The 27,476-nt window shown below is 42.9% G+C and overlaps 1 protein-coding gene and 1 pseudogene across 1 annotated transcript in view; one reads left to right on the top strand and one right to left on the bottom strand.

Moving 5' to 3' along the window:
* PDE10A (phosphodiesterase 10A) overlaps positions 1-27,476 on the bottom strand; it is a 582,460-nt gene that overhangs the window by 376,014 nt on the left and 178,970 nt on the right. The gene's annotated exons all lie outside the window — the stretch shown is intronic.
* Positions 11,965-13,260, top strand: LOC113926694 (annotated as a pseudogene).

The following is a 27,476-nucleotide window of genomic DNA, read 5'->3' as shown; positions in this document are numbered from 1 at the left end:
TTATTTTGCCATGTGACCTTTAGAATCACCTTATCTTGTTAAAAATAATTTTCATCTGTTTAATTGGAATACTGACTTATAAAATAATTTAGGGGGAAGGAGCAACTTTACAAGGTTAATTTCTTTCCTGAAAAAGGGATATACTTATTTTGATTTCTAACAATTTTCAGGCTCATTTGTAGTTCTCTAAAACATGGCAGGAAATTAAATTATCATATGCATTTTTTTCTTTGATAAGTATATGTGCCTCACCCAAATCATCATGAGGAACAATAATTAGAAGGTTATGACAGATGCCAAGTTATCTTGAAATTAAACACTTAAAATTAGGTTTTTATGTTTTCCTGATTTGATTTTTTTAATTAAAAAAATGCCCACGTGTTTAATAAGGCAACATTGTTGCACAATCTGGTTTGTTCAAAGTCTTCAGTTACTTATTCTAGTGAGGCATGTTATTTGTTGCCTCGAGGTCCGATTCGACTTCTCATTACCATGTCATGAAGTTTTGAAAAACATTCATTTACTTACAGAAAAATAAAATGATACCAGATAGGCTTAAACTGCTGTAAATGCAGACATCTGAGGAGACGGCGTGATCTGATGCCCACAGGCTGTTGGGCAGGAACAACCCAGCGGGACCCTCGCAGCAGAATCCCATAGCACTTGTGAGACCTCGTCCTTAGAGTGGGTCTGTCCAGGTAAAGGAGAGAAACTTTTCTGGGACATGTCCAAAAATACATTTTTAAAAAGAAGATGAGGGGCATCTGGGTGGCACAGTCGGTTGAGTGTCCAACTCTTGGCTTCAGCTCAGGTCATGATCTCAGGGTCCAGGGTTCGAGGCCTGCGTCGGGCTCTGCACTCAGTGGGGAGCCTGCTGGAGATTCTCTCTCTCCCTCTGCCCCTCCTCTGGCTCTAGATAAATCTTTAATAACCTCAGATGGTATTCATGTTTCCTGGGCTATCTCCTGACAGAGTTAAGCTTGGTGACACGTGACAAATGCAACGGCAAGTGTGGGGACATCCTAAATCTCTCGATCGATTCTCACTTGGCATGAGACAGGATCAGTGCAAGCGAGGACCTGCCCGCTTTTCAGGGCCAAACCATCACTTGCTGAGGTCCATTACGTGGTACTTTGCTTTTCTCTCAAGAAGCAAAAGGGTGGCTCTCTAAAACCTCGGTTTGTCTGCCTCCACTCCGTGACAACGTGGCCCCAAAGGCACAAACCCACTCCCAATGTGAAGAAAGGAATATTCAGGGTTAGCATGCCACAATGCATAGCTTTGTTCAGGGGTCTCTGAAGACAGTTTCCGGCAGTATTTTTCACCTATCAGACAGATCGTGAAATAGCAACGTTTGGAAAGACCTTGCCTCAAGGTGAGCTCATCCAATCTCTTCACTGAAAATGTGGGGAAAACTAAATCCAGGGCCATCTGTGGAGGTGCCCAGGTCGTGTAGATCCCTGGGCCTACACGTTGGGTTTAGTTATTTTCCTACTCTCATCTTTTTCACTTTTATTAAACTATTCTTGATATGGGCTGAAAAGCGAGCTCTAAACCATGCCTGGGAAGTAGCATTGTTTTTGTTTCTCTTCTACTTCATCTCATGTACAATTATTTTGTGCTCAATTGCATGTATTGGTAAAAATGTGTTGAGCCAACACTAATATTAGTTTTATAGTTTTGCATGTATAGTGATTGTGATTCTAGAATAAAGCATATGCAATTTAACCCCATGACTTCTTTCCAGAAATATTTGAAAAAATTTTTTTTATTTAAATTCAATTTAGTTCACATAGAGTGTATTATTAGTTTCGGGGGCAGAGTTTAGTGATTCATCAGTTGCATAGAACACCCAGTGCTCACTCCATCACATGCCTTCCTTCATGCCCATCCCCTAGCTACCCCCTCCCCCCACCCACCTCCCCTAGGGAGGCAAACCCCCAATCTGTTCCCTAGAGTTAAGAGTCTCCGATGGTTTGCAGAAATGTTTTCCTTTTGAAGAACAAGATATCTCCTAAATTATTTCATGTTCTTCTCTTTCCTTATACAGGTAGTCCAGCTAGAGAGCTCCGTCATGAAGCTTTCTCATCTTGAATTGGAGTTTAATTGTGATTTCTTTTAAATGCCTGATGGCATTCAGTTTACTCTGAGGGAAAGTAGAGCTTGGGGCTCTCGAAAGGCACCTGAGGGGCATGGAAGTAGGAGCCACCGAGCACCCTCACATCGCCCCTCGTGTTATCTAACCCTTCAATACAGGTGTCCTCAAGGTCATTGTGAAGTGAGAACACCGGGTTCACAGACATTTAGGGACTTGTCCCAGAGCCCCCAGCTGGCAGGTGGCAGAGAAGTGACCCAGGTTGTGGGCTTGGGATCTGCGCGTTTCCGGCTGGCTCCACAGCCCCTTCCGGCTCTGCCCCCAAAGAGGTTACGCTCAAGCTGGTCAAGGCGACCAAGAGGCAAGAAGGAAAGATGAAATGAAACTACCTTTCCCCTTCAGCGGAAGGACGTAAAAGTGAGCAATCTGCACGTGTGAAGTGAGTCACGCGTGCCCGTGGGAAGCCGGGGGAACAGGTCTGGGCTCGGCGAAAGGAATTCCCTGTTTTGCTCATTTTCTTTACTTGGTCAACTGGTAACCTGCAACATCTCGGCTGGGTCCATCGTGATTCTGTAAGCATGTTTCTCATTTCCCCCTCAGTTTTACTGGATATAAAAGCCTGGCTTTTTCTTTAAATGGGAAATGATCAACATGAGGGTAAGACATCCGGTCACAACTGATTGAAAAAGGAGGCTCAGTTATTATAGATATAAAAAGCTTAGTGTTTCGATGCAAATAATTAATGTGTATTAGAAACTAAATGCATATCTATTATATGTGCTATAATTAATAGAGCAGTTAGAGAAATACCACGTTTCAAAGAGAAACGAGATGTACATTATAATATAATTATTTAAAAAATATATCCCGCCGTGTGGCTAGAACTACCTTCTGTGATAAAAAGTAACTGTGTGCCCTAGTAAATGACCATCAGTGCAGTATTCCTCATGGAAATCCACTGCATGGCCTTTCTAAGTGATACCTTTTTAAAGATTCATTGCAACTTACTATCAGTGGTCACCAGATCTTTAGATTTCAGAAACATTTTAAAGAAAAGACGGGGGAGTGGAGGAGACACGAGGAACCAATTTCCAGTTTTATAGGCCTGTTCTGTAATTGTATTTTATGCTCACGTCATACAATGGATCTTGACAAATTCAGTGAATTAGAACACAAATATGTAATGATTGCAAGTCAGTACGTATGCCTCTATAAAAATTTCACTACACCTTTTTTTTTTCTTGTGTCACTTTGGACTGGGAAAAACCTTGTCACCCACACATAGTTGTTCTCCAATACTTAGCACCCCTTTTCTGTGTAGCATATATTCAACTTTCTCAGCCAGCTCTGGGACAGTGTCTGTCCCTCTCCACCCAACAGCAGGTGTCCCTCAGTCCTGCTGCTAGCATGTCAGGCATGCAGACTCCCCAAACACACACACACACACACACCCCCCCCACATGAAAGAGAGTAGGAAGGAAAGAAAAGAAGAAAGAAAAGGGGGAGGGAGGAAGGAAAACCAAAGAAAAATAAAAAGCAAACCTAATCCAGCAACGACAAAACCTTTTAAAGTCTGGGAAAGAGAAAAAAGGAAATTGTTTATGCCAAAAATTGGCCACAGACTAACGCAAGGCTTGGTCCAAACTCTGGTGACTCACTGACCCATATGGGATTAGACCTTGTAAGACACAGTCAGTGCTCATTAGTGGCTGGAAAGTTCCCACAGTTCTTGGAGGAGTGCCGGAAGGCCCCCCAGACCTCTGCGTTGGTGGACATGCACCCTCCCCACTGCCATCAGCTCATCTAAATTTCTTCTCTCCTTAAAGACATCACCGTAATGTTTTTTCCCGACAATTACACCATGCTATTTCTTTCGTTTGGGGGGTTTCATTTAAATGTTTTATTTCATCTGTCATTTCGTATGCTCCTGCCCTACCTGTGAACCAGATAACAAGGTTTCAAACAACAGCACCCAGCCATACTTGTGTGGCTGTGTGTTACTCACACTACATTGCAGGACACAAATATTTCAATATTTGTGCGTTCTACTTCATCTGACCATGAGCTGGAGGCACAGAAAACCTTTTGTACATAGCAAGAGCTGTCTCTTGATGAAGCTGGTCCAGGTGCTGTTTGAGACATGCACTTGTAGCAGTTCATTTAATCTTGACAACAATCATTAAGGTAGAAATAATCCTTTCCATTTTATTATTCCTCATTTTACACATGAGGAAGCCGAGGCCCAAGATCCCTCAGCTAGTGAGCGGTGGAGTGAGTAGCATGCTTGCTATGCTTGCAGCATGAAATGCTGACTTTACAGAATAAAATTCAGTTCAGCATAGATTGTAGGAGAAAACCCAGGAGAACCGCAAGGTTTGCTTGTGGCCAGAGCAGTGTCGCAGAGGGTTTAAACGTTTCGGCTCTGCCACAGAAAGACCTGGGGTCTGAATCCTTGCTCTGATACTTCGCCGTTGCTTTTTTTACTTATTGTTTGGAATCTCAGTCCTACCACCTGCAAAATAAGGAATATTAGTACTTTCCTCATATGCTCTCGAGAAATGAGAGATATTATAAACCAATTTAGGAAAATCACAGTGGTTTTAATATGTTCTACTGTTAAAAATCTCTTTGCAAAAAGGGGGCAGAGCAAGATGGCGGAGGAGCAGGAGACCTAGATTTCCTCTGGTCTCAGGAATTCAGCTGGATAGGGATCAAACCATTCTGAACACCTACGAACTCAACAGGAGATCGAAGAAGAGAGTAGCAACAACTCTCTGAACAGAGAAGCGACCACTTACTGGAAGGTAGGACGTGCGGAGAAGTGAATCCGAGGCGATATTCGGGAGGATAGACGGCGGGGGAGGGGGCCTCCGTCGGACGCTTCTGGCAAGTGCTAGAGCCGCGGAGCACAAAATCGGACCTTTTAAAAGTCGGCTCCGCTGAGGGACGTCGCTGCAGTGGCTAAGCAGGGGGTGGAGTCCTCCTGGGACAGTGTGGTCTCAGGACCCTCGGGGTCACAGAAAGACCGGGGGAGCCTGAGTGTGCCAGAGCTCCCAGGGATCGGAGCGGGGAAGCCGGCTGCAGACACGGAGCCGAGGCGCGGGCTCTCAGCTCGGGGTGGCCATAAACTGTGATCCGCGGCCCAGTCGGGCCACTGCTCCTCCAGCAGGGACCCAACAAGCGGCAGATCCGGGGAGACTCCCCTTCCTCCCCCGGGAGGAGCGGCGCGGGAGGGCACCGCAGGGATCTGCTGGGTTTGGAGACTCCACACGGGGTCGGGGGCCAGAGATAGAAACGCTCGGTCACAGGCCGGGTGAGCACGGAGTGCGGCCGGAGACCGGGGACACGGGAGTGACTGCTTTTCTCTGGGGGCGCACTGAGGAGCGGGGTCCCGAGTTCTCGGCTCCTCCGGGTGGAGATTGGGAGGCCACCATTTTTGCCCTGGTCCTCCAAAGCTGTACCGAGAGCTTGCAGGGAACAAAAGCTCCTGAGATCAAACCCGAGCAGCTTGCTTAGCCCGGACCGACAAGGGCGGGGCAATTCCGCCTCCGGCAAAGACATTTGGGAACCACGGCAACAGGCCCCTCCCCCAGAAGATCAGCCCGAACAGCCAGCAAGCCAAGACCAAGTTTACCGATCAAGGAGAACGGGAGAACTCCAGCACTAGGGGAATACTGCACATAGAATTCATGGCTTTTTTTTTTACCATGATTCATTAGTTCATCAAAGTTAATTTTTGTTAACTGTTTTTTTTTTCTTTTTCCCTTTTTCAACCATCTTATCAATCTCTTTTTTAAAAAAAATTTTTTTTTATTTTTCATTTTTAGAGTCATATTTTATCCCTTCATAGTAGTTACCCTTATTTTTGGCATATATATATAAGTTGTTGTCTCTTTAAAATTTTGAGATACAGTTTCTTCTAACAGATCAAAATATACCCTAAATCACTAGTGTATGGCTCTGTTCTAGTCTCCTGCCTGATCACATTCTCTCCCTTTTTTCTTTTTTTTTTTAAATCTTCTTTCTTTTTTCAAACAACTTATCAAGTCCTTTTATAAAATCTTTTATAATTTTCATCTTTACAGTCATCTTCTATCCCTTCATTGTATCAACCCTTATTTTGTACATATATGTCTTTCTTCCTTTAAAATTTTAGGAGGCACTTTCTTCTAACAGACCAAAATACGCCCAAAATCTAGTGTGTGGCACTGATCTATGCACTAGCCTGATCATATTTGATCACATTCTGCTTTTTTTGTATTGTTCTGTTTTTGTTTTTATCTTTTTTTTTTCTCTTTCTTTTTTCTTTCTTTCCCTTTCTTTTCCCCTGGTTTCAGGTCTTTTCTGATTTGTATACAGTATATTTGCTGGGGACGTTGTAAACCTGTTAGCATTCTGTTCTCTCATTCATCTGTTCTCCTCTGGACAAAATGACAAGACAAAAAAAATCACCTCAGCAAAAAGAACAAGAGGTAGTACCGTCAGCCAGGGACCTACTCAATACGGACATTAGTAGGATGTCGGACCTAGAGTTCAGAATCATGACTTTAAAGATACTAGCTGGGCTTGAAAAAAGCGTGGAAGTTATTAGAGAAACCCTTTCTGGAGAAATAAAAGAACTAAAATCTAACCAAGTCGAAATCAAAAAGGCTATTGATGAGGTGCAATAAAAAATGGGGGCACTAACTGCTAGGATAAATGAGGCAGAAGAGAGAATCAGTGATATAGAAGACCAAATGATGGAAAATAAAGAGGCTGAGAAAAAGAGGGAGAAACAACTACAGGATCACGAGGGCAGAATTCGAGAGATAAGTGATACGATAAGACGAAACAACATTAGAATAATTGGGATCCCAGAAGAAGAAGAAAGAGAGAGAGGGGCAGAAGGTATATTGGAGCAAATAATAGCAGAGAACTTCCCTAATGTGAGGAAGGAAACAGGCATCAAAATCCAGGAGGCACAGAGAACCCCTCTCAAAATCAATAATAATAGGTCAACACCCCGACATCTTATAGTAAAACTTACGAGTCTCACAGACAAAGAGAAAATCCTGAAAGCAGCTCGGGAGAAGAGATATGTAACCTACAATGGTAAAAATATTAGATTGGCAACAGACCTATCCACAGAGACCTGGCGGGCCAGAAAGGACTGGCAAGATATCTTCAGAGCACTAAACGAGAAAAATATGCAGCCAAGAATACTATATCCAGCTAGGCTGTCATTGAAAATAGAAGGAGAGATAAAAAGCTTCCAGAACAAACAAAAACTAAAGGAATTTGCAAACACGAAACCAGCCCTCCGAGAAATATTGAAAGGGGTCCTCTAAGCAAAGAGAGAGCCTAAAAGCAGCAAACATCAGAAAGGAACACAGACAACATACAGCAACAGTCACCTTACAGGCAATACAATGGCACTAAATTCATACCTTTCAATAATTACCCTGAATGTAAATGGGCTCAATGCCCCAATCAAAAGACACAGGCTATCAGATTGGATTAAAAAACAAGACCCATCCATATGCTGTCTGCAGGAGACTCATTTTAGACCCCAAGACACCCCCAGATTGAAAGAGAGGGGGTGGAAGACCATTTACCATGCTAATGGACACGAAAAGAAAGCTGGGGTGGCAATCCTTATATCAGACAAACTAGATTTTAAAACAAAGACTGTAATAAGAGATGAGGAAGGACACGATGTCCTACTTAAAGGGTCTATCCAACAAGAAGATCTAACAATTGTAAATATCTATGCCCCGAACATGGGAGCAGCCAATTATATAAGGCAATTAATAACAAAAGCAAAGAAACACATTGACAACAATACAATAATAGTGGGGGACTTTAACACCCCCCTGACTGAAATGGACAGATCATCTAAGCAAAAGATCAACAAGGAAATAAAGACTTCAAATGACACACTGGACCAAATGGACTTTACAGACATATTCAGAACATTCCATCCCAAAGCAACGGAATACACATTCTTCTCTAGTGCCCATGGAACATTCTCCAGAATTGATCACATCCTAGGTCACAAATCAGGTCTCAACCGGTACCAAAAGATTGGGATCATTCCCTGCATATTTTCAGACCACAATGCTTTGAAACTAGAACTCAATCACAAGAGGAAAGTCGGAAAGAACTCAAATACATGGAGGCTAAAGAGCATCCTACTAAAGAATGAATGGGTCAACCAGGAAATTAAAGAAGAATTAAAAAAATTCATGGAAACCAATGAAAATGAAAACACAACTGTCCAAAATCTTTGGGATACAGCAAAGGCACTCCTGAGAGGAAAGTATATAGCAATACAAGCCTTTCTCAAGAAACAAGAAAGGTCTCAAATACACAACTTAACCCTACATCTAAAGGAGCTGGAGAAAGAACAGCAAAGAAAGCCTAAACCCAGCAGGAGAAGAGAAATCATAAAGATCAGAGCAGAAATCAATGAACTAGAAACCAAAAGAACAGTAGAACAGATCAACGAAACTAGGAGTTGGTTCTTTGAAAGAATTAACAAGATTGATAAACCCGTGGCCAGACTGATCAAAAAGAAAAGAGAAATGACCCAAATTAACAAAATCATGAATGAAAGAGGAGAGATCACAACCAACACCAAAGAAATACAAACAATTATAAGAACATATTATGAGCAACTCTATGCCAGCAAATTAGATAACCTGGAAGAAATGGGTGCATTCCTAGAGATGTATCAACTACCAAAACTGAACCAGGAAGAAATAGAAAACCTGAACAGACCTATAACCACTAAGGAAATTGAAGCAGTCATCAAAAATCTCCCAAGAAACAAAAGCCCAGGGCCAGATGGCTTCCCAGGGGAATTCTATCAGACATTTAAAGAAGAATTAATACCTATTCTCCTGAAACTGTTCCAAAAAATAGAAATGGAAGGAAAACTTCCAAATTCATCTTATGAGGCCACCATTACCTTGATCCCAAAACCAGACAAAGATCCCATCAAAAAGGAGAATTATAGACCAATATCCTTGATGAACATGGATGCAAAAATTCTCAACAAAATACTAGCCAATAGGATCCAACAGTACATTAAAAGGATTATTCACCACGACCAAGTGGGATTTATCCCTGGGCTGCAAGGCTGGTTCAACATCCGCAAATCAATCAACGTGATACAATACATTAACAAAAGAAAGAACAAGAATCATATGATCCTCTCAATAGATGCAGAAAAAGCATTTGACAAAGTACAGCAGCCTTTCTTGATCAAAACTCTTCAGAGTATAGGGATAGAGGGTACATACCTCAATATCATAAAAGCCATCTATGAAAAACCTACAGCGAATATCATTCTCAGTGGGGAAAAGCTGAGAGCTTTTCCCCTAAGGTCAGGAACGTGGCAGGGATGTCCACTCTCACCACTGCTATTCAACATAGTATTAGACGTCCTAGCCACAGCAATCAGACAACAAAAAGAAATCAAAGGCATCCAAATCGGCAAAGAGGAAGTCAAACTCTCACTCTTTGCAGATGATATGATACTTTATGTGGAAAACCCAAAAGACTCCACCCCAAAACTGCTAGAACTCATACAGAAATTCAGTCAAGTAGCAGGCTATAAAATCAATGCACAGAAATCAGTGGCATTCCTATACACCAACAACAAGACAGAAGAGAGACAAATCAAGGAGTCGATCCCATTCACAATTGCACCCAAAACCATAAGATACCTAGGAATACATTTAACCAAAGAGGCAAAGGATCTGTACTCAGAAAACTATAAAATACTCAGGAAAGAAATTGAAGAAGACACAAAGAAATGGAAAAACGTTCCATGCTCATGGATTGGGAGAATCAACATTGTGAAGATGTCAGTGCTACCTAGAGCAATCTACACATTCAATGCAATCCCCATCAAAATACCATCCACTTTTTTCAAAGAAATGGAACAAATAATCCTAAAATTTGTATGGAACCAGAAGAGACCCCGAATAGCCAGAGGAATATTGAAAAAGAAAAGCAAAGCTGGCGGCATCACAATTCCAGACTTCCAGCTCTATTACAAAGCTGTCATCATCAAGACAGTATGGTACTGGCACAAAAACAGACACATAGATCAATGGAACAGAATCGAGAGCCCAGAAATGGACCCTCAACTCTATGGTCAACTTATCTTTGACAAAGCAGGAAAGAATGTCCAATGGAAAAAAGACAGTCTCTTCAACAAATGGTGTTGGGAAAATTGGACAGCCACATGCAGAAGAATGAAACTGGACCATTTCCTTACACCACACAGAAAATAGACTCCAAATGGTTGAAAGACCTAAACGTGAGACAGGAGTCCATCAAAATCCTAAAGGAGAACACAGGCAGCAACCTCTTCGACCTCAGCCGCAGCAACTTCTTCGTAGAAACATCACCAAAGGCACGGGAAGCCAGGGCAAAAATGAACTATTGGGATTTCATCAAGATAAAAAGCTTTTGCACAGCAAAAGAAACAGTCCACAAAACCAAAAGACAACCGACAGAATGGGAGAAAATATTTGCAAATGACATATCAGATAAAGGGCTAGTCTCCAAAATCTATAAAGAACTTATCAAACTCAACACCCAAAGAACAAATAATCCAATCAAGAAATGGGCAGAAGACATGAACAGACATTTTTCCAAAGAAGACATCCAAATGGCCAACAGGCACATGAAAAAGTGCTCAACATCACTCGGCATCAGGGAAATCCAAATCAAAACCTCAATGAGATACCACCTCACACCCGTCAGAATGGCTAAAACTAACAAGTCAGGGAACGACAGATGTTGGCGGGGATGTGGAGAAAGGGGAACCCTTCTACACTGTTGGTGGGAATGCAAGCTGGTGCAACCCCTCTGGAAAACAGTATGGAGGTTCCTCAAACAGTTGAAATTAGAGCTACCATTCGATCCAGCAATTGCACTACTGGGTATTTACCCCAAAGATACAAATGTAGGGACCCGAAGGGGTACGTGTACCCCGATGTTTATAGCAGCAATGTCCACAATAGTCAAACTGTGGAAAGAGCCAAGATGTCCATCGACAGATGAATGGATAAAGAAGAGGTGGTATATATACACAGTGGAATATTATGCAGCCATCAAAAGGAATGAGATCTTGCCATTTGCAACGACGTGGATGGACCTGGAGGGTGTTATGCTGAGTGAAATAAGTCAATCAGAGAAACACATGTATCAGATGACCTCACTGATATGAGGAATTCTTAATCTCAGGAAACAAACTGAGGGTTGCTGGAGTGGTCGGGGGTGGGAGGGATGGGGTGGCTGGGTGATAGACATTGGGGAGGGTATGTGCTACGGTGAGCGCTGTGAATTGTGTAAGACTGTTGAATCACAGATCTGTACTTCTGAAACAAATAACGGAACATATTTTAAGAAAAAAGAAAAAGAAGAAGATAGCAGGAGAGGAAGAATGAAGAGGAGTAAGTCAGAGAGGGAGACGAACCATGAGAGACGATGGACTCTGAAAAACAAACTGAGGGTTCTAGAGGGGAGGAGGGTAGGGGGATGGGTTAGTCTGGTGATGGGTATTAAAGAGGGCACGTTCTGCGTGGAGCACTGGGTGTTATGAACAAACAATGAATCATGGAACACTACACCAAAACAAATGATGTAATATATGGTGATTAACATAACAATAAAAAATTTAAAAAAAAATCTCTTTGCAAAAAAATGTCAAACGCTGTAGATGGGGCAATGTTACTATGATTATTATCCTTTTTCGAGAAACCTGCAGAGTTTAGAGATAGCCTTTTTTATAATCTGTAGCAATTAATTTAAACAGTGAAGTAATTTGTTGAAAACTTTCCGATTCTGGTTTTAAAAATCTAGTTTAGAGTCCAGTGACTCTGCAGGAGAAGATGGCGACCGTGTGGGATGAGGCTGAGCAAGATGGAATCGGGGAGGAGGTGCTCAAGATGTCCACGGAAGAGATTGTCCCGTGCACACGGCTGCTGGACAGTGAGATCAAGATCATGAAGAGTGAAGTATTGCGAGTTACCCATGAACTCCAAGCCATGAAGGACAAGATCAAAGAGAACAGTGAGAAAAATCAAAGTGAACAAGACCCTGCCATACCTTGTGTCCAACATTATCAAGCTTCTAGATGTTGATCCCAATGACCAAAAAGAGGATGGTGCCAATATTGACCTGGATTCCCAGAGGAAGGGTAAATATGCAGTGATCAAAACCTCTACACGACAGACATACTTCTTGCCTGTGATTGGGTTGGTGGATGCTGAAAAGCTAAAGCCAGGAGACTTGGTGGGTGTGAACAAAGATTCCTATCTGATCCTGGAGACTCTGACCACAGAGTAAGACTCTTGGGTGAAGGCCATGGAGGTGGATGAGAGGCCCACAGAACAATATAGTGACATCGAGGGCCTGGACAAGCAGATTCAGGAGCTGGTGGAGGCCATTGTCCTGTCAATGAACCACAAGGAGAAGTTTGAGAACTTGGGGATCCAGTCTCCAAAAGGGGTGTTGATGTATGCGCCCCGCCCCCAGGAACGGGGAAGACCCTGCTGGCCCAGGTCTGTGCCACACAGACCAAGGCTACCTTCCTGAAGCTGGCTGGCCCCCAGCTGGTGGAGATGTTCACTGGGGATGGTGCCAAGCTGGTCTGGGATGCCTTTGCCCTGACCAAGGAGAAAGCTCCATCCATTATCTTCATTGATGAGCTGGATGCCATTGGCACTAAGCGCTTTGACAGTAAGAAGGCTGGAGACCGGGAGGTGCAGAGGACAATGTTGGAGCTTCTGAACCAGCTGGATGCGTTCCAGCCCAACACTCAAGTAAAGGTGATTGCAGCCACCAACAGGGTGGACATCCTGGACCCTGCACTGCTCCGCTCAGGCCGTCTGGACTGGAAGATTGAATTCCCCACGCCCAACGAGGAGACCCGGGGCAAAATCATGCAGATCCACTCCTGCAAGATGAACGTCAGTCCCGATGTGAATTACAAGGAGCTGGCCCACTGTATGGATGACTTCGATGGGGCCCAGTGCAAGGCCGTGTGTGTGGAGGTGGGCATGATTGCACTGCGCCGGGGTGCCAAGGAACTCACGCACGAGGACTACATGGAGGGCATCCTGGAGGTGCAGGCCAAGAAGAAAGCCAACCTGCAGCACTACGCCTAGGAGGTTGCCCACCACACCTGCTCTCTGGTCTGGTGCTCGTTAAAATTCATAATAAAAGATGGTTGCAGGTCAAAAAAAAAATCTAGTTTATTTTTCTGAAACATGTCCTCTGAAACGGCAAGAAAAATCCTTTTAAGGGCAGAGTCAGTAAAATATCAGTAGGTAAACACAAGGAACCTTTCTTAGTTCCTAGCTGCAGAGCCTGTCCTTCCACCTCACTTACCGTAGGCCCCCCTCTCCTCGTCCCCTCTGCTGCCTGTCCACAGTCATCCCCGGGGAGAAGCATAAGGGAATGCGTGTGTACGAGAGAGCAGAGTCTCCACCATTGGCAGGTTAGGATGACTGGAACCCAGAGAAAAGGGTTTATTTCTGGCTGCTTTTGCACATCCTGTGCATGGTATGATAATCACTAATATTTACCTGAAATAAAATGTTTAGCCTAGAAAGAGCATGCTTGCCTTGATAGCTTCATCCTTATCTATGCTTGTTACCTAGTTACATGCTGCTTACAAGGCCTTAGAAGAGTTTTGTTGGAAGTTTGATTTGTCTTGTCCTCACTCTTAATTTGGCACCAAACTAAGGCGGAGTGCCCGGCTGGAAAGCCCCACGTGCAGTGTAGGCTGTGAACCGGAGACCCTAGCAGATCATCCTCAACCGTTGGGCAAATTAAGGTCAATTCTGCACACCGTTGTTTTGTTTTGCAACCTAGTGGAGTTGTTTATTTCTTAGGCCCACACTTTTATTGTTTATTTGTCACGTGGACAACACTTCCTGCTGGCAGTCTGTCCAGGCGGGGATTTTCTCTAACCCAGGAAATGAAGTCATCCGACCTGCTGTCTCTGCAGGGACTCCGCCTCCCCTTCCCAAGAGAAGCAGGCACTTCGGGAGTATTTATTTCAAGACAGATGCAAAGATGGTGACAAATAAATAGAAATAAATGTGCTTAATAGTGTACCAGGGCATGCAGAATCATTCCATTTCTGCAGAACTTTGGAGACGTGTGAGAACTCGATGTGATTCAGGGCTCTTTTTATATAGCCGTGGAAAGATTATATAACACGCAATTTTGACTGAAAAAGATGCTAACTACTTGAGTCTTTCAAACTTTTTATTGTTTTATAATTGATTTTCTGGCTCACAAATAACACACTCTACTTCTAATTTATACTTTTAGCTAAAGTGAAAAGAGATGCCTTCTCATGTTTCTACATAAAAACACAGACTTGATATCATGATCATTTCATTCTGTACTTGGACTTAGAGGTCTTCCCTCTCAGTTTCCCTAGAAGACTGGGTCAGATGGCATTGAAAACAAATGACATATTCTTAGGGGCGCCTGGGTGGCTCAGTGGGTTAAGGGTCTGCCTTCGGCTCAGGTCATGATCCCGGGGTCCTGGGATCGAGCCCAGCACCCAACTGATTTCCTGCTCAGTGAGGGCTCTGCTTCTGCTGGCCCCCTGCTTCTGCCTCCCTTGCTTCTGTCCCCCACCCCGCTTCTGCCCCTCCCCCTGCTTCTCCCTCTCCCCGTGCCCGTCCTCTCCCCCTACTTGTGTACTCTCTCTCTCTCTCTCAAATGAATAAATTTAAAAAATCCTTTAAAAATTACTTATTCTTAGATTAAGGGATTAAGAAGAGAAACCAAGAATTATGTTTATATAAATATATTTATTTAAAAATATTTGATTGAGATATAATGTATACCTATATACCACAAGATGCATCGTTTGTTTTTTGTTTTTATTTTTTTAAAGATTTTATTTATTGATTTATTATTTTAGAGAGAGGGAGAGATAGAGAGTGGGAGGAGGGGCAGGGGAAGAGAGAATGGATCCCAAGGAGACTCTGCCCTGAGCATGGAGCCTGAAAGGGGGCTTGAACTCACGACCCTGAGGTCATGACGTGAGCCAAAACCAAGAGTCAGTAGCTTAACCGACTGCATCGTGGGCCACCTGATGCATCCTTTAAAAGTGTACAATGCAGGGGCATTTATACACTCACAAGGTTGTGCAACCGTCGCCACCATCTACTTCCAGAACATACATCACCCCCAAAGGAAATGGCACCTGTGAGAATTTACTCTCCTTCATTCTGTCCCCAGCTCCCCACAACCGCTCACTTACTTTCTGTCTGTGGGTTCATCTATTCTGGACATTTCACGTAAGTGAAATCGTACAACAGGTTGTCATGGTGACTGGCTTCTTCCCCTTGGCATAGAGTTCCCAAGGTTCATCCATGTTTTAGCGCATATCAGTACTTCATTCCTTTTTATGGCTGAATAATAACCCACATTGTGTTTATCTGTCAGTTGATAGACGTGTGGGTTGTCTCCCCTTTGGGGCTCTTATTATATTGCTCCTATCAACACTCGGGGACACAAGCTTTTGTGTGACTATATACTTTCAATTATCTTCGGTAGAGATTTACTAGTGGCTTTGGTAGGTCATAGGGTATCTCTATGTTCAACTTTTCGAGAAACTGCCAAACTGTTTTCCGCGGTGGCTGCACCATTTTTACTTTCCCACCAGCTGTGCCCAAGGGTATTCATTTCTCCACTTCCTTGCTGACATCTGATGCTGCATATTTTATGTGAGCCATCCTAATGGTGTGAAGGAGCATCTCATTGCGATTTTGATTTGCATTTACCTAATGACTCATGAGGTTGAGCATCTTTTCGTGTGCCTATTGGCCATTTGTTTGTCATCTTTAAAGAAATATCTATTCACTTATAACTACTAATTATTTGTCTTTTTATTGTTGAGTTGAGGAGCTCTTTATATATTCTGGACAGTATATTCTTATCACATATGTGATTTGCAAACATGTTCTCCCCCCTGTGGGGTGGTCTTTTTCATGGTTGATAGCATCCTTTGAAGCACACATGTTTTTAATTTCGATGAGGTCTGACTTATCCATGTGTTCTCTTATTGTCTGTGCTTTTGGGGTCATATGTAAGAAACTGTTGCCTAACCTAAGGCCATACAGTTTACATCTATGTTTCTTCTAAGGGTTTTATAGTTTTGCTCTTACATTAAGGCCTTTGATCTATTTTGGGTTAATTTTGGTATGTGGTGTAAGGTAGTAATTTGTTTGAAGTGTGTTTCACTTAGCTCCCAAACATTTCTGTATTTATAGGGAAGTAGAAGATTATGCATTAATAGTATTAGAACAGCTATGGAAAGAATCCTATTATGTAGTATTTCTAAGCACGTCTGAAGCTCAACATGTCATAAATAAATGATAAATATGTAAATAATGATACTGTAGGGCTAGAAATCCAAAGAGTACTGGGGAAAAAAGGTAGGAAGTCAAGACCCATCTCTGAAATCACTTTTCCTTGAGTGTCAGTGAAGGGCAGTGAACATGCTAACTCCATCCCAAGCCACGCTGTGTCCGTGTCTGAACCAGATCTCTCGATATTAAACCAGAGAAACACTGTGACCGTAATCATCTGTCATTCTCACACTTTCCTCCCTTTGTCTAAAAGAAAGCCAAGTAAAACACACCAGGCACGGACCTCCACAAAGTCAAATACGTCCCACTCTAAATGAAAACAGTACAAAGAAAACTGTAAAGTGTTTATGTGTATTTTATGTTCTGCTCTATAAATAAAGAATCTGCATGAAACGGCATCTTTGTCTTCATTACACTTTAAAAATTATTATGGAAGCATTTCCACTCCTGCCGTTTATGAAAATGTCTATTCTAGACTCATGCTACCCAGTAAAACTTCCTGTAATGATGGAATGTTCTAGATCTGTGTTGTCCATACAGTGGCCATCAGCCATAGGGGGCCACCAAGTCCTTGAAACATGGCTTGTCCAGCCAAGGAATGAAAATTTTAATGTTATCTAATTTTAATTAAGTTAAATTTAAATAACCACAGGTAGCTGGTGGCTCCTATGTGGATCACATAGCTTTCCCCATCTGATAGCTCTAGTCTGCCCAAAAAACCCCACACACATGAATCTTAGAGTAGCCGGGACGGTCTATTGAAATTGTAACCTATTTCAAAAACTGGAAAAAGTCGAGATACGGCTCTTGTGGTAATTTGTATTGGTTAATTTAAACAGCAATGCATATTTGCTAGAATCACTTCCTTTTACTCTGCCAAAGGAAAGAATATATGCAGACTTCTGGCTGGATATATCCTATATGCTGCCAAGCATGTAACTAAAATTAAGCAAAAGTTTAATTGCTAATAGTTTTTTTTATACCCTGTGAAAATCTTGGAAAGCACATAATCATAGAAGTCACATTGAGATAGAAATGTGAAACATTAGCAAGTTTGTCAGTGAGCAGTGTCTGGTATCTAAACAAAGATCGTAAAGCATTTTCTAATATGGACTATAGAAGAGGAAGGGGACTTCGTGCTCTACTCTAAGGACTATCTGGTCCACTTGTTCGCAGTTTCGCCTTTGTGTGTGCAACAGAAATATAACAAATTATTCATGCAACATGCCATCTTAAGAATTGTGACGGACTCCACAGACCAACTCCTTGTAGATAAAAGATCGTCCCTAATCTATTATGTAATTGAATTGTTCTTATAATGGAATTCCAGAAAATATTGACAGATACATTAACATCTAAGGAAACAGTTTCTCTGCTCAAAAAGGAGTCCTGGCTGTTGAATCATCATGTTGTATGCCTGAAACTAATATAATGTCATATGTCAATTATGTCTTACAAAAATAAAAAGGTGTCCTGGCAAGATCCTAGTTTCAATCTCTATTCCTGAGCAAGCCACAGAATTGCAAACATTACAATAGAAATATTGCCAAATAAAAACAAACAAAAGCAAAGCTAAATGCAGAAGTACAAAAAAAAAAAAAAAGTAGGCTTTTCTTCTTGGGGCCAGAAAAGAGTTCTGAGGGCCCACTGACCGTAAATCGAAGGGCCAGATCTAATGGGTCATATTTCTGAGTGCTCAGGGACTTAGGAATGGTCAAGTCACATCTGCTCTGTTAAAAAAGAAAGCAAACATGCAGAAAGGTGTTACATGGAAAATGGGAGTCTCCCTACCAACCCCCGATCTCCATATCCACTGCCTAGATAAAACATTTTCCCTTGTGTCCTTCCAGAATGTTCTCTGCACAGATATTTATATGTAATAGGCAGTCTTCTATTTCAAGAAGTTATGTAAGTTTTAAGAGCTTGGATTGCTACCTCAAAAACTAATGATGTATTGTATGGTGACTAACATAACTTAATAAAATTAAATTAAATTTAAAAAAAAAAAGAAGATATGCTCTGAATTTCTGCCCCAGAAACAATGGAGTCGCTTTGGACTCCTGTTCACACCACACACAATCTGTCCTCCCAGGAGGGTGTCATGGTCATGGCTCTGGGTTCATCATCTCTGCTCTGAAGACGTTTACCAGCCTTGCAGCTGGGCTCCACACTGTCTTCCATGTCCCCCAACACAGGGATGTCACCTGGTTCTCTAACCACGTGATGTCATGGCTTCAGCACAAGGGAAGGCGGACGGTCAGGAGCAGACTCTGCCAGCCCAGCTGCCCCACCGCGGCGCACACATCCCACCGGGCACGCACCCCTACATGCCCCGCTCACCCTGTCCATGGTCCCTGTGAGCTCCTGTCCCGGTCCCTTTTCCTCGCCCTGGTCCCTTGTCCCGGTCCCCCGGCCCACGCCCTCAATCCTCACCCAAAGCCCACGCTCCCTGTGTGACACAGCACAGGGGGCAGAATCTGATTGACAGACTGAGGTTTCCAGGGCAGGGCTCATGTTTTGTTCCTATTTCCGTCTGTCATGCCCAGTATAGTCAATCAATGATTGAAAGACAGGACCCCAAATATTTGCTGCCTCTGAATTGATGAAATTGTAGGGAGCCCCAGAGAGCTCATAGTGGGAACCGTTGTGGAATTACAGAGTGGAAGAAACCGGTCTCCTTCTGCGCACCTGCAGAGCCCGGGAGCCTGGGGCAGGTCTGGCATCTAACCGCACACGCACCCGCCCCCCAACCACGGGGCCTCACAGCTGGGGGTTCGCTCCAGCCCTGTGTCCTCTGGGCCTGCAGATGCCCGTGGCCGGGCTCATGGGCACATCCTGGACTTCCCAGGCCCCACCGCCACTGTCTGATGTTGGGGGATGGCCTGACACAGATCTCTGCTTACTCCCACAAAGTAAGCAGAAAACCCCACTCGTTTCCTCCCAGCTTACATTTGTCAACAAGTCTGTAAATGAAACAAACAACGGGTTTGTGAAAACGGCAAGATCTTGAGATCTTGATCTCAGCTCTGCCAAATCTCCAGTGTAAAAAGAAAGAAAAAAAAAGCCATCAAAGCAAAAAGAAGATTTGGACAGCCCTGCTTCCCTCCCCTGCCTCATTTAGGCTCCAGGTCAGAAGCTGGTGGCAGTCCTGGGGGGTTTGTGGACTATGCAACCCTGTCTACACTAGAGCACCATGGGGGCCTGACTTCGGCCACGCCTGGGTTAACTGTCGTGGCTGCCGGCGGTGGACCGTGCCTGTGGGACCCGAGTGGGGCTGGGATGGGGTGGACTGGCCCACAGAGCAGCCCGGTGGGTTCTGATCACAGCCAGGCGCTACGGGTTTGCTTTGTCCTGGACGCACCATATATAAATATATGCATGGTTGTGTTTGAAATACTTCTTTAAAAGATCCACCTTAAATATCCCTATTATTGTGAAACTAAAATAATGTTTGACCCCGTTAATATCTTATTTAAACAATGCAAAATGCTTTTGGGCCCATCGACAAGGCCAATAATAAAGCATTGTATGGTTTGAAGAAAGTCTGACAAGGAAACGACACACGTTGCAAGGATTATATTCAGAGTTCCAATGTGACGCACTTCCGTTATTAAATGCAGCATAGTTTGGCTACATGCTCCTTTTGCGGTCCTTAACACCCGTATGTCTCTCTGGTCTAGTAAAGCCCTAGAACATAAGGGAAGGAGCCCAGCAGGCTAACCCCTCGTCCAAACCCTCTGCTCTGCGGGGCTGAGCTCCCCCATCACAGCCGAGGTTCTTGGGATGGCCCTCCACCCCTCAGCCTCTGATGCCTTCCCCTTCCTTCTGCACTGCCCAGCCTTGCCTGCGCCCAGGAACCTGCTCCTTACCTGGGGGGCTACTTTCCCTCTCTGGGTCTCTGTGTCTTCACCTTCCTTGCTCTAGGTTCTAACGATTATCTTCATTTCTTATTATGTATTTTAATGGGAACTTTACTTTCCAAATGAATCTAGCTGGAAGAAGACCTTTGGCGGGGGCGGGAGGGTGGGGGCAAGCGGTCTCTTTCTTTAGCATAACAAGTGGGGCAGATTTGTGCTCCATCTTGTTGGGGAGCAAGAATGTGGAATAGAGTAAAAATCCAAATGACAGGTATTTCAGAAGAAGCAACATTTTAGCGTTTGGAGGTGCCCAGCATGAAATAGGCTGACACCCTCCAGCCTGGCCATCTGCAGATGCTCCAGGAACACATCGGGGCCACAAACCTCCCTTTTCATAGACATCAATGCACTGAGTACTTTATCCTCAGATGCCTGATTTGGTCATCAAACTTGTTCTTGTCATTTCACTTGGTCAAATCTTTTCTTTAGATTGGCAAAATGATCTGTGGAAGCATGTATCCATACTCTGAATTTTCATTTTAAATTATTTCAGGTCCAAATTAGTGAGCTTTCACTTATTTCTACTCGAACAGCACAAATGATTGTTTTAAAATATGCTCAAGCATATCGGGTCTTTTCCCTCTTTGGCAGAAGAAATAATGTTTTTTTTTCCTTGTAGACATCATTTCTCCTGTTTGTTTGAGCAATGCATGTCAACATTACGAGTCCTCCTTGAAGTTTCCACATCTGAAATAATGTCCAGCGTAAAGTTTGCCTCCTGGAGCTGTGAGAGAAATGTTTGAAAAGTGGTTCTGATATTTTGTGATGACAACTTGTTCCCTATTTTTTCCATATTCTCAACAGTATAACTTTTAAAAACTAGAAAATACTTCTAATTTCCAAATGTTTATTTTTTCTTTCTACAAATCAGATTCCAGAAAAGTTCAGATCTTCAAGTTTAGTTATTTTGACCAGGACATAGCCAGGAACCAAGGATAAGAAAGAAAGGGGCTTCTGCCCTAAATGAGTGCCCCACCGATTAAAGGCTAGCATGGCTTAGTTTATTGTCAACATTTCCTGGTGACAATCCATTAAGAAGCAGGTAAGAGAAGGAGAAGCTTTCCAGAATTGTAACCACGGGTCATAGCAAAAATAACTGTCAGTGTGACAGTAAGTAAAACCCAGAATATCTAGATGTTAGAACTCAGAACCACACGGGGCCATTTGCAACAAGGAAAAACAGCCCTCAACCCCAGAAAAATCTCTAAAGAGATGTTGTATTGCAACCAATCAAGGGATTCAATAAGCATGTTCAACATCTTTGGGTTTTTTCTTTTCTTTTTTTTAAGGTTGAGATGTGTTTTTTTTAAATGTAAATTCAGTTTAATTAACATATACTATATTACTAGCTTCAGAGGTAGAATTTAACGATTCATCAGAGATGGGTTTTTTTTTTTAAGATTTATTCATTTACTTGAGAGAGCGGGGAGACAGCACATGTGGGAACATGGTGGGGAGAACAGAGGGAGAGGGAAATTCAAGCAGACTCCAGGCTGAGCGTAGAACCTGATGCAGAGCTTGATGTCATGACCCTGAGATCACGACCTGAGCCGAAACCAAGAGTTGGATGCTCAACCAACTGAGCCACCCAGGCGCTGCCCCAGGGTTGAGATATGCTTAAGACATCATTTCAGAAAAACTTGCTTCAAAACTGTTCAATTAAAAAAAGACTTGGCAATTGTCTAGGGAATTCACTTGCGTGTAACACCAGCATCTTTAAAGAATCTCCAATGAGAGGCCTTTCAAACTTAAACACTGTCTCCCTGTGAAAGCCAAATAGAAAAACAGACAACAACATGAAAGTAAAATGTGTGTAAAGTGACAGAACTTCTAAAAGTGTAAATGTAAAATGAATGTGACTTGGACATGATTTATCTTTAACTTTCTTTTTTTTAAGATTTTATTTATTTATTTGACAGAGAGAGAGAGAGAGAGCACAAGCAGGGGGAGCAGCAGAGGGAGAGGGAGAAGCAGGCTCCCCGCTGAGCAGAGATCCTGCCATGGGGCTCGATCCGAGGATCCTGAGATCATGACCTGAGCTGAAGCCTCAACCGCCGGAGCTACCTGGAGCCCCTATCTTTAACTTTTGTACGTAGCATTTCAATTCCACTTTGAAAGCAACCAGTAAATAGCAAGACTCTTAGAAATGGTCTTGCAATAATAGAAATTAGAAATACATATCTTTCAAAAGAATGTTAAGGGGAAAAATTGAATTATAGGGACCTACAGCAATAATCATGTGTTTTTATGTGTCTTTTAACAGCACACATAGAGACTCTGTATTGCTCTTGCATATATATATATGTATGTCAAATAAATGGTCTGGAGGTGAACATACCAGGTTCCTGAGCACCATTGCTCCTGGGGGGTCAGGAGGAGGCTAGGACTCAGGATCAGGAAGAACTTCGATGTTACTGATAATCTTTCCTTCTCCTGAAGATAATCCTGAAGATAACCTTTCCTTCTCATGACTTGAAAGCTAATGTGACAAAATAATAACTCTCCATTCTGGATGGTTAGAATACAGCTCTATGTTTTATTATTTACTTTTTATTATTTTATTAATTTATTTTTGTTCATTTGTTTCTTTAATGATTCTATTAAGAGAAAAGAATTCCCCGAGAGCTCATCTGTGTGAAAGCAGTAGCCCCAGGGAATGATTTGAAGGACTTTCAGGGGCCGGTAACTTTACATGGGGGATCTTTCTGAGTCACCGTTTAGGGAAGAACACTGAAGACAAACGCAAGCATCCTGGGAACGCTGTTAGACTGAGCGCCAGGAACTCGGGCGGTTCTCATCGGTGCTCCTGTAAAGCGATCCACATTCTATCAAATAGCAATGTCTTTCCAGCGAGCCAAGTGAATTTCCAGCCTTCTAGTTTATCTCAGTAATTTTATCAAGTCAGTGGGGAACACAAAACAAACCCTTCAGAAACATGTCAGAGGGATGGCCTGTTGCAACAACAGGAAGTCCGAGCGCTGGTCACTGCTGGCCCAGGTAGCACCAGCCTCCGCAGAACAAGGGCAGTCTGTCTTCCTCCCGCCTCCAAAGGCCATAGCCGCACTCTGTCTGCACAATGGCATCCACCATAACACTTCCTTAGCAACACGTTTCACACCCTGACTTTGAAATCATCCGCTCTTTTGGCAACAGGATGAAAATTTGCCGTTCATGAACTTTTAAAAGGTCATCGGCTGAGAACAAGCCTGTTTCCTTTGACTCACCCCCTCCCCTATTTGTGAAACTTACCCACTGCGTTGCAGACAAAACCTAATTTGTTGAGGAAAAAAGAATGCACTTTTTGCATTTTAAAATGGGAATATAAAATTTTATTTGGGGGATATTAGAAAAAAAAAATGTCCTAGTGTTGATTGCCCACATTTTATGACTCTACCGCTAATCAACAGAAAGAATAAAACACTGAAAGCAAATCTTTCTGTCTAAACAATTTTAAACTTTTGTGGTTTACTTTTTCATGCCAATTATTAAAGTATACTTGTAAATCTCATAGTTCGCAAAACTACAAAAGTACTTGATATTTACCTTTTAACTAGTATTAGAATTTAAGACTGACACTTGATTTTTAGCAAGAAAAAAATGATCAATGATTATATTACTTCCAGAAAAGTACTGTTTCATATTTCCTTTTTTTTTTTTTTTAGTAGGCTCCACACTCAGCACAGAACCCAGCCTGGGTCCTGAACCCACCACCCTGAGATCAAGACCTGAGCTGGGACCAAGAGTCAGGCACCCAGCCAACTGAGCCACCCAGGCACCCAGGATTGTTTTGTATTCTTGAAAAACTCATTTGATAACAAATTCAATCAGCTTCCACACTGCCAGAGTCTTCAAACAATTGTACCAGGTATATTTGAGGAGAAATAGAAGAAATTTGTTAAAAGTACTGAGCAGCTTTTATTGATTATTTTCAAAACATGAGGAAAAACAATACCAAAACTGTTTCTTGTCAAAGATTTTTAGCTGTGTGATTTACACTAATTAAAATAAACTTACTTTAAAATTGATCCTTGTTAGTCTACATCAAGTAGCTTTTTCTCACAGTTATGCATATGTATAATACACATTTAAATTTTTCTAAATTATAAAAAGGCTACCAAAATTAAAAAACTTGATGGGGCGCCTGGGTGGCACAGTCGGTTAAGCATCTGCCTTCGGCTCAGGTCATGATCCCCAGGTCCTGGGATTGAGCCCCACGTCAGGGAGCCTACTTCTCCCTCTGCCTCTGCCTTCTGCTCCCCCTGCTGTGTTCTCTTTCTGTCAAATAAATAAATAAAACATTAAAAAAAAAGAAAATTTGAGAATGCCTGTAAAATGTCTCTCTGCTAGTGAATTATAGTAATGTCCAAATAGACCCAAGACGTTCAGAAGTTGAGGGGCACCTGGCTGGCTCAGTCAGAGGAGCATGTGACTCTTGACCTTGGTGTCATGAAGTCAAGCCCTATGTTGGGTGTAGACATTTAAAATGAATAAAACTTAAAAAAAAAAAGGACGTTCAGAAGCTGATATAATTGTGGGTCATTTTTGCTCATTTCCATGAAAGCAGACTACTGCAGTAAAATACAGCAGGCAAACAAATGTTTTATAAATAATTGTTTTCACTCTAATCTTTTTTTCCCCTAGAATGTGTATTTATTTGAGGTGGCATCGAGAGAGCACAGAGAAGGGTCCTGGGTTTCCGGAGATGCAGTGCTCTGGGTTTTCTCCTGAGGCAGGAGGCTCCTATGACTGGTTTTCCCGTTTTCCGCCATGACCCTTCTCAGGAACGGCTGTGACAAGGCACACGACCAAAACACTGACAATTTAGCCCAGGGGAGAACACAGCCAGAATCTCATCTTTGCAACTGGCGGCAGTCTGTTTCTAGGAAGGATGGTTGGGGATTCTGGGTTATCCTAAGCAAGCTGGCGAAGCCGGGGCCTTTCTATGGGACAGAGGCAAGGGTTTTCCTGTTCTCCCTGCAGAAAAAGTGCCAGATGTGCGAAACTGCTCTGAAGCCAAATAGATAAGATTGAATGGGTTACCACCTCTCCCCGGGGCATTTACAATTGTTTTTTGTTCTGTAGCATTTAATGCACACAAGAGAATATAGCTGTGAAACACAGAGCTCAGTGATAAAGCACGATGCTAAACCAGCTGCAGTGAATCGATCATCAATTATCAATCATCAAGCCCAGGACAAGGAATGTTTGCAGGGTCAAGGCAGCTTCTACCTGCTCCTCCCTGCCTCCTCCGCGCCTCCTCCCCGCCAGAGCACCTCCGTTTCCTAGATTTGTATTAATTATTACCCCCTGAAAAAAAAGTAAGTAAAAGGAAAGTTTTATCACATATGCATGTATCTCTTGAACGCTTTGTTTAGCTTTGCTTGGTTTGGGGTCTAAAGAAAAAAAGTCACCATACGGAAAGCAATCTTTTGCAATATGCTTGTTTTCACTCAGAATTTTGTTTCTAGGATTCCTCCACGTTACAGCGGCTGCAGAAGATGCAGCCCTTTTCACTCTGTATAACGTTTTGTGAACGAACAGTTTTCATTCACCCGTGCTCCTGCTGATGAACTGCTGGGTTGTCTCCAAATCTGCTCGGGTGCAGGTGCTGGGGTTTCTCGAATGCACATGCCCAGGAGCAGAGGTGCTGCCTGCCACGTGGACGATCCACTTCAGGACGAGTGTCTAACTGTTCTCCAGAGCTCGTCGCCAAGTTACTTTCCCACCAATAATGTGTAAGGATTTCCATTGATCCATATCCTTGCCAATACTTGAAAATTTTTGTCAAACTAGTAAAGTACATCTCATTCACATTTGTCTGATTACTGATGAGGCTGAGCCTCTTTTTGTATTTTTATTGGTCATTTGGGTTTCTCCTATGAATTTCTTGATTATATCCTTCGCCCATCAATTGGATTGTCAATTCTTTTTTTTTTAAAGATTTTATTTATTTATTTGAGAGAGAGAATGAGAGAGAGAGAGAGAGAGCACATGAGAGGGGGGAGGGTCAGAGGGAGGAGCAGACTCCCCGCTGAGCAGGGAGCCCGATGTGGGACTCGATCCGGGGACTCCAGGATCATGACCCGAGCCGAAGGCAGTCGCCCAACCGACTGAGCCACCCAGGCGCCCTGAATTGTCAATTCTTAAAATTGATTTTAAGAGTCCTTTGTATACTCTAGATACTTGTCTTCTGTGGATCACTGGTGTTGCAAGTGTCTTGTCCCAATGTGTGCCTTGCCCTTTCTCTTTCAGGCTCTTTTGGTGAGTAGATGTTCCCAGTTTTAATGTAGCCAAGCCTTACCTCTACTTTCTTTTGTGGGTAATACTTTTAGTTTTTGTGGAGAATAGCCTTCCCTTCCCAGAGTCAGAAAGATATTTTCTTATCTTCTTGAAGTTTTAAAATCTTGCCTTTCCCATGTAAGCCTTTAATCCATCAGGAATTCATGGTGTGAGGGTGTGAGGTAAGGGTGGGGTTTTTACTTTCCCCCCACGCATAACAAAGTTCCCCTTTTCAAGGGATACCACAGATCCTTTCCACTGTAACAGGAAAAGTTCTCACGTCTGGCTCACAACAACGGAAAGAAATTCTGTAGTGATGTGTGTGTGTGTGTGTGTGTGTGTGTGTGTGTAAATAAAGGTCTTTTTTTCAGGGTAAAGGGGAACTCCTCTTATCCCCAAAGTCACCTCATGTCAGCAGTTTCTTACTAGATCTACCTCAAGTCAAGTGCCACACGTGCTATTTGTTTCTGACTGTAGTAGTATTCGGACTCAATGAATTCCTTTCCCAACAACTATACTTTAATGGCAAGTAAAAGAGTCACAGGATTTGCTTTCTAAATATTGCTTGGCTGTTTGGGGGTGGTGGCTATAAAGCTAACTCATTTTGTTTTTTGTTTGCATTTTCTGGAATTTACTGTACAGATGCTGACATCAGGCAAACTGGCAGACAAAACCCTGGGCCCTGGCAACCTGAACTCACTTCCCACCGTCAGGGAGCAGTCTGCGCACAGAGCCCACAGGTGTCCCTTTCACCTCCTGCCTCCCCTGCCCCCTGCCCACGTGGCCACA

The sequence above is a fragment of the Zalophus californianus genome, chromosome 7 (assembly GCF_009762305.2).
Source record: "Zalophus californianus isolate mZalCal1 chromosome 7, mZalCal1.pri.v2, whole genome shotgun sequence".
Lineage (NCBI taxonomy): Eukaryota > Metazoa > Chordata > Mammalia > Carnivora > Otariidae > Zalophus > Zalophus californianus.
Note: the sequence above shows the minus strand (reverse complement) of the source record. Positions and strands in the feature narration are given on the sequence as shown.